Raw genomic sequence first — 8,605 nt, forward strand, 5'->3', positions numbered from 1 at the left:
TGTGCTGTACTGTTCTATGTTCTATGTTCTATAAACCGCCAGTAACCAAGGTTACTAATAAACATTGCAACACACCTGAGCAAGCACCAATGAATCATGAGTTTAATATAACATCAGCACCACTGAAGCAAAACAGTCATGGAGAAAGGAGCACAAACAACAAGTTACATTTGTATAGCACCTTTAACATAATAAAATATCTATTTGATTTGATTTATTGGTGTACTTCTCATTGTACTTCACAGGAGCATTATAAAACAAAATATGAAACCAGGCCATGTATGGCAATATTCAGTCAGATGCCCAAATCTCTTTGGTCAAAGAGATAGATGTTAAGAACTGTCTTAAAAAATGAAAGCAAGGTAGAGATGCAAGGGGAGGGAATCAGAGCTTCCAGCCCAAGCAACTAAGACATGGCCACCAATAGTGCAGCAATTATAAATGGAAATGCCCTCGAGAATTAAAGACATGCAGATATCTCAGAGGACATTGGGTCTGGAGAAAATTGCATACATAGGGAGGGATGAGGCCATGGAGGAATTTGAAAATGAGGATCCGAATTTTAAAATCAACGTACTGCTTGACCAGGAGCCAGTGTAGGTCAGCAATAAGAGAATGAAAGTTTACAAATGGTAGAATGCAACCAAGCAACAAATTAATCAATTAATATAGCATTGAATTAAAACTTAATGGAGCAGATGGCACACATCAATTCACAGATCAGCAGGCAGACTCAGAAATCAATAAATGATTGAAGCAATGGGCAGCAATTAGCTAACAGAACTGTAAATAGCAGAGAATTGATATAGTACTACAGGAGCTGATCCCAATGCATTAATAATAAGTTCATGTCACAGTAGACACACCAATATATTAATGGAACAAGTGGCACACAAAGGATCAATAGAATAATGGAAAAGAAGATCTAAATTATTAAATGTAGGCAGCACTGTGCACCATTACAATAATTGATTAATGTTGAAGCTGCATGCCTAAAGATGCACTTTTTCAGACTTCATTAATGAACACAGAAGGATTTATGAATAAGAATTGTTCAGCAGCCCATTGGCTGCAGCTAGCTCCCTACACTTGTCACTTGCCCAAAAAGACCCCCCTCCTGGGGTGATTTCCTACTCTGAGTGTCCATTGGGCACCCAGGCCATGTGACCCTTACTCTGCTGTGTTGCCCTTAAAAAGGCAATCAGCACAATGCCCAAATGAATCATTGTGTTCATTTGTGTTCCAGACCAGATAAAAGTGAGAGATTTTCTTTCTTGAAACACATTAATGAACTGGTTCGCTTCTTACAACAACCTAGGTGCTTTAGAGGTCATTTTTCTTGAACTAGTCCACAAATTACCAGATTGATTTAATTCAGCTCACAAGTCATCATGATCAGATTTAAACTCATGGTCTCCAGTTTGCTCCTCGCTTTTTATTTATCAGACAATTTACAAATACAAAAATACATTGAACTTCCAAAATGCCATCTCACAATAATAAATTATAAAGATAACACCCGATATAACAGTATCAACAATAAATATGCCATTTTAAATACAATAGCACAAACCACATAGCACAGCAACAAGCAGCTAGTATGCATTGCGAGTTATCCACAACCAGCCTTCCAAGATTGCAAACAACTCACAACAATAAACCAGCAAGTTACAATATAAACAGTGCCGACAGCTAATAATGTCCTTTAACCAATAACAACTCCCTTACAATAAGAAATGGTTTGTTGTAAGTTATCTACAACTTTCCAGGGCATTGCCCTCCATATTTTCCCCTTCCAAGGGTTCTGCTTCCAGATTGCTCTTTTAGAACCATTACAGCTACACTTTCATATACTTAACAAATCAAATTAATGGAAAACAGGCATTGGTGAATTAAGAAATGAATAGAACAATGACCCCACAAGCCAATTGGGATTGTATATCAATGAAGTTATGAAAAAGCACACATCACTTAATAAACACTAAAATAAAACACAGCAGGTGCTGGAAATCTGAAGTAAAAACTGAAATCGTTGGAAAGATTCGCCAGGTCAAGCAGCATCGCTGGAGATAAACAGAATTAACTTTTCAGGTCTGTGATTCTTCATCAGACTGATTAAAAGTCATGAACCTGAAATAACCTCCAATGGATCTACTATTTCCAGGGCCACTTCCTTAAATATTCTGGGATGAAGATTATCAGGACCTGGGGATTTATCCACCTTCAATCCCAACAATTTCCCCAAAACCATTTCTCTACTAATGCTGATTTCCTTCAGCTCCTCACTAAAACATGTTTCTCTCAACACTTGTGGGACATTATTCATGTCTTCCTTTTTGAAGACTGAAGCTAAAGAACAAATTTAATTTCTCAGCCATTTCTTTATTCCCCGTTATGAGTTCTCCTGTTTCTGACTGTAAAGGGCCTAAGTTCATTTTTTTCACTCTTTTTCTCTTCACATATCCATAGAAACTTTTACAGTCAGTTTTTGTGTTCCCCGCTAGCTTACTTTCATGCTCCATTTTGCCCTTCTTCATCAATTCCTTGGTCCTCCTTTGCTGATTTTTAAACTGCTCCCAATTCTCAGGCCTATTGCTTTTTCTTGCCAATTTGTATGCTTCTTGCCTGAATCTGATACTATCTCTAATTTCCCTTGTGAGCGATGGTTTGGCCACAATTCCCTTCCCACTCTTGCGCCAAACAGGCATAAACAACTTCTGGAGTTCACCTATTCATTCTTTAAATGCCTGCCATTGCCTGTCTGCTGTCTTTCCTTTCAGTAATGTTTCCCAGTCCATCATGGCCAATTCATAGAAGCCCACAGTGCAGAAGGAGGCCATTCAGCCCATCAAGTCTGCACTGACCACAATCCCACCCAGGCCCTATCCCCAAAACCCCCATGCATTTATCTTAGCTAGTTCCCATGACACTAAGGGGCAATTTAGCATGGTCAATCCACATATTCTGCACATCTTTGGACTGTGGGAGGAAACCACACAGGAAGCCCACGCAGACATGGGGAGAATGTGCAAACTCTACACAAACTGTGACCCAAGCCGGGAATCGAACCCGGGTCCCTGGCACTGTGAGGCAGCAGTGCGAACCACTGTGTCATCGTGCCTCATACCATCATAGTTACATAGAACATAGAACATAGAACAGTACAGCACAGAACAGGCCCTTCGGCCCACGATGTTGTGCCGACCTTCATCTGAAACCAAGATCAAGCTATCCCACTCCCTACCATCCTGGTGTGCTCCATGTGCCTATCCAATAACCGCTTAAATGTTCCTAAAGTGTCTGACTCCACTATCACTGCAGGCAGTCCATTCCACACCCCAACCACTCTCTGCGTGAAGAACCTACCTCTGATATCCTTCCTATATCTCCCACCATGAACCCTATATTGTTACCTATATTGAGATTCAGGACCCTGGTCTCAGAATCAACTACATCACTATCCACCTTGACAAAGAATTCTGCCATATTATGGTCACTTGTCCCCAAGGATTCTCTCACAACTAGATTGCCAACTAATCCTTTCTCATTGCACAACACCTAGTCCAAGATAGCCTGTTCACTTGGAAGCAAAATTGATGATTATTTTCCAGTTCCAGGTGAGAGCAGGAAGTAGCTCCAATACAGTCATCAATGTAAAAGAGTTATGAAAGGGGGCCCGACAAGGACTGGAACAAGAAATGTTCCACATAACCCACAGACAGACAGGCATAACCGGTGCTCTTCATAGAATCCCTACAGTGCAGAAAGGGGCCATTTGGCTCATCAAGTCTGCACCAACTCTCTGGAAAAGCATCTTACCCGCATCCTCCCCCCTCTCCCCCCAGTCCATGTAACACCATTGTGGTAAACCACTGTTATCTGTTATCTGTTGTGGTTAACCACTGTTAGTTAGTATTTATTATTACCTGTATATGTGGCACATCCCTGTCGGTTCCGGCCAAGACTCCTCCCCCTGGTCTGGGTATAAAGGCGGTGGCTCCTCCTCCTAGCCTTTAGTACAGACCAGATCTCCGACAGGGATGGCTCCAAGTTCTTGCTAATAAAAGCCTATTTGTCTTGCTTACAACTAGTCTTGACTTGATTGATAGCGCATCAACCATGCATTTACCATGCCCAATCCACCTAACTTGTATGTCTTTGAACACTAAGAGGCAATTTAGCATCACCAATCCACCTAACCTGCACGTCTTTGGACTGTGGGAGGAAACCCACGCAGACACAGGTAGAATGTGCAAACTCCACACAGTTACTCAAGGCTGGAATCGAACCTGGGTCTCTGTAAATGTGAGGCAACAGCGCTCACCACTGTGCCACCATGACAAGGGCTTGACTATAGGTATGTCAGGAGTAAATGAATGACGAGGGTAAGATTAGGGCCAGTCAAGGACAGGAGTGGGAAGTTGTGCGTGGAGTCTGAAGAGATAGGAGAGGCACTAAATGAATATTTTTCGTCGGTATTCACACTGGAGAGGGACAGTGTTGTCGAGGGGCGTACTGAGATACAGGCTGTTGGACGGATGGGATTGATGTTCATAAGGAGCAGGTGTTAGCAATTCTGGAAAGGGTAAAAATAGATAAGTCCCCTGGGCCGGATGGGATTTATCCTCGGATTCTCTGGGAGGCTAGAGAGGAGATTGCAGAGCCTTTGGCTTTGATCTTTGTGTCGTCGTTGTCTACAGGAACAGTGCCAGAAGACTGGAGGATAGCAAATGTTGCCCCTTGTTCAAGAAGGGGAGTTGGGACAACCCTGGTAATTTTAGACCGGTGAGCCTTACTTCTGTTGTGGGCAAAGCTTTGGAAAGGATTATAAGAGATAGGATTTATAATCACCGAGAAAGGAATAATTTGATTAGGGATAGTCAGCACGGTTTTGTGAAGGGTAGGTCGTGCCTCACAAACCTTATTGAGTTCTTTGAGAAGGTGACCAAAGAGGTGGATGAGGGTAAAGCGGTTGATGTGGTGTATATGGATTTCAGCAAAGCATTTGATAAACTTCCCCATGGTAAGCTTTTGCAGAAAATACGGACACATGGGATTGAGGGAGATTTAGTGGTTTGGATCAGGAATTGGCTAGCTGTAAGAAAACAGAGGGCGGTGGTTGATGGGAAATATTCATCCTGGAGTTCAGTTACTCGTGGTGTACCGCAAGGATCTGTTTTGGGGCCACTGCTGTTTGTCATTTTTATTAATGACCTGGATGAGGGCGTGGAAGGATGGATTAGTAAATTTGCGGATGATTCTAAAGGCGGTGGAGTTATAGACAGTGCAGAGGGAATTGGCAGGTTACAGAGGGACATAGATAAGCTGCAGAGCTGGGCTGAGAGGAGTTTAATGCGGAAAAGTGTGAGGTGATTCACTTTGGAAGGAGTAACAGGAATACAGAGTACTGGGCTAATGGTAAGATACTTGGTAGTGTGGATGAACAGAGGGATCTGGGTGTCCATGTGCATAGATCCCTGAAAGTTGGCACCCAGGTTGATAGGGTTGTTAAGAAGGCGTACGGTGTGTTAGCTTTTATTGGTAGAGGGATTGAGTTTCGGAGCCAGGAGGTCATCCTGCAACTGTACAAAACTCTGGTGCGGTCGCATTTGGAGTATTGCGTACAGTTCTGGTCGCCGTATTATAGGAAAGATGTGGAAGCGTTTGAAAGGGTGCAGAGGAGATTTACCAGGATGTTGCCTGGTATGGTGGGAAGATCGTATGAGGAAAGGCTGAGGGGCTTGAGGTTGTTTTCGTTAGAGAGAAGAAGGTTAAGAGGTGACTTAATAGAGGCATACAAGATGATCAGAGGATTAGATAGGGTGGATAGTGAGAGCCTTTTTCCTCAGATGGTGTTGGCTAGCACGAGGGGACATAGCTTTAAATTGAGGGGTGAGAGATATAGGACAGATGTTAGAGGTAGGTTCTTTACTCAGAGAGTAATAAGGGTGTGGAATGCCCTGCCTGCAGCAGTAGTGGACTCGTCAACATTAAAAGCATTCAAATGGTTATTGGATAAACATATGGATGATATTGGAATAGTGTAGATTAGATGGGCTTTAGATTGGTTCCACTGGTCGGCGCAACATCAAGGGCCGAAGGGCCTGTACTGCGCTGTAATGTTCTATGTTCTATGTTCAATGACAAGGTAGATGCTGAGAGGTTGTTTCCCCTTGTGCGAGAATCTAGGACCAAAGGGCAGAATCTCAGAGTAAGGGATCGTCCACTCAATACAAAGATGAGGGAGATTTTTTTCTCTCAGAGCGTAGCGAATCTGTGGAATAGTGGAGGCTGGATCATTAATTATTTTCAAGTCTGAGATGGACAGATTTTTAATCAGTAAGACAATCAAGGGTTATAGGGATAAAGCGGAAAGTGGAGTTGAGGATTATCATATTAGATCAATGTTGATCTCATTGAATGGCGACAGAGCAGACTCAATGGGCCGAATGGCCTATTTCTGTTCCTACTTCTTATAGTCTTATGATTGGTAAGTGTTTCTGTCCAAAGGGATCTGGGTGTTCTTGTCCATAAGTCATTGAAAACTAACCTGTAGATGTAGCAATCAATTACGAAGACAAATAGTACGTTGACTTTCTTGCAAGAGGATTTGAGTACCGGAGGAAAGATGTCTTGCTTCAATTGTATGGAGCCTTTGTTAGACTGTATTTGGAGTATTGTGTACAGTTTTGGTCTCCTTACCTAAAGAAGAATATACTTGCCACACAGGAAATGCAGCAGAAGTTCACCAGATTAATTTCTGGGATGCCTGTGCTGATAGCAGCAATTGAGGAGACTGGGCCAGTATTCTCTAGAATTTAAAGTACAAAAGATAATCTAACTGAAACTTACAAATTTCTTCAGGGACTAGACATGGTAGATGCAGGTAAGATGTTTCTGCTGACTGGGGAATAGAACCAGGGGACAGTCTCTGAATAAGAGGAAAGTTATTTAGCACTGAAAGGAGGAGGAATTTCTTCACTCAGAGGTTGCAGAGTCTTTGGAATTCTCTACCCCAGAGGACTGTGAAAACTTTGTCATTGAGTTTGTTCAACACAGAGATCAATACATTTCTAGAAACTAACGTCATTAAGGAGGAAGGGGATAGCGCAGGAAGGCGGCGTTGACGGAGATACTCGAGGGATGAAATGGCCTCCTCCCACTCTGATGTTTGTATGTTCCTCTGGAGGCTGTGAAGGGAAATTCTGCAGGCAAGATGAGGTCAGTGACACAAAAACAGAAAATGCTGGAAAATCTCAGCAGGTCTGGCAGCATCTGGGGTTCTTGAGAAACATTAAGGTAGACAAGTCCCCAGGACCTGATGGGATATACCCCAGAATACTGAGAGAGGCAAGGAAGGAAATTGCTGGGGCCTTGAGAGAAATCTTTGTATCCTCGCTGGCTACAGGGGAGGTCCTAGAGGATTGGAGAATAGCCAATGTAGCAAGAATAATCCAGGTAATTACAGGCCGGTGAGCCTGACATCAGTGGTAGGGAAATTATTGGAGAGGATTCTTCGAGACAAGCTTTATTCCCACTTGGAAATAAGTGGACGTATTAGTGAGAGGCAACATGTGAAGGGGAGGTCGTGTCTCAGGAACTTGATCGAGTTTTTCGGGGAAGTGACGAAGATGATTGATAAGGGTAGGGCAGTGGATGTTGTCTACATGGACTTCAGTAAGGCCTTTGACAATGTCCCTCATGGCAGACTGGTGCAGAAGGTGAAGTCGCATGGGATCAGAGGTGAGCTGGCAAGGTGGATACAAAACAGGCTCGGTCAAAGAAGACAGAGGTTGCGTTTCTGAATGGAGGGCTGTGACAAGTGGTGTTCCTCAGGGATCAGTACTGGGACCTTTGCTGTTTGTAATATATATAAATGATTTGGAGGAAAATGTAACTGGATTGATTAGTAAGTTTGCGGACGACACAAAGGTTGGTGGATTTGCGGATAGTGATGAGGATCATCAGAGGATACAGCAGGATATAGACCAGTTGGAGACTTGGGCGGAGAGATGGCAGATGGAGTTTAATCTGGACAAATGTGGGGTAATGCATTTTGGAAGGTCTAATACAGATAGGAAATATACAGTAAATGGCAGAACCCTTAAGAGTATTGATAGGTAAAGGGATCTGGGTGTACAGGCACACAGGTCACTGAAAGTGGCAACGCAGGTGGAGAAGGTAGTCAAGAAGGCATACGGCATGCTTGCCTTCATCGGCCGGGGTATTGAGTTTAAAAATTGGCAAGTCATGTTGCAGCTTTATAGAACCTTAGTTCGGCTGCACTTGGAATATAGTGTTCAATTCTGGTCGCCACACTACCAGAAGGATGTGGAGGCTTTGGAGAGGGTACAGAAAAGATTTACCAGGATGTTGCCTGGTATGGAGGGCATTAGCTATGAGGAGAGGTTGGAGAAACTTGGTTTGTTCTCACTGGAGCGACGAAGGTTGAGGGGAGACCTGATAGAAGTCTACAAGATTATGAGAGGCATGGACAGAGTGGATAGTCAGAAGCTTTTTCCCAGGGTGGAAGAGTCAATTACTAGGGGGCATAGGTTTAAGGTGCGAGGGGCAAGTTTTAAAGGAGATGTACGAGGCAGATTTT

This window comes from Mustelus asterias, chromosome 15 (assembly GCF_964213995.1).
Source record: "Mustelus asterias chromosome 15, sMusAst1.hap1.1, whole genome shotgun sequence".
Lineage (NCBI taxonomy): Eukaryota > Metazoa > Chordata > Chondrichthyes > Carcharhiniformes > Triakidae > Mustelus > Mustelus asterias.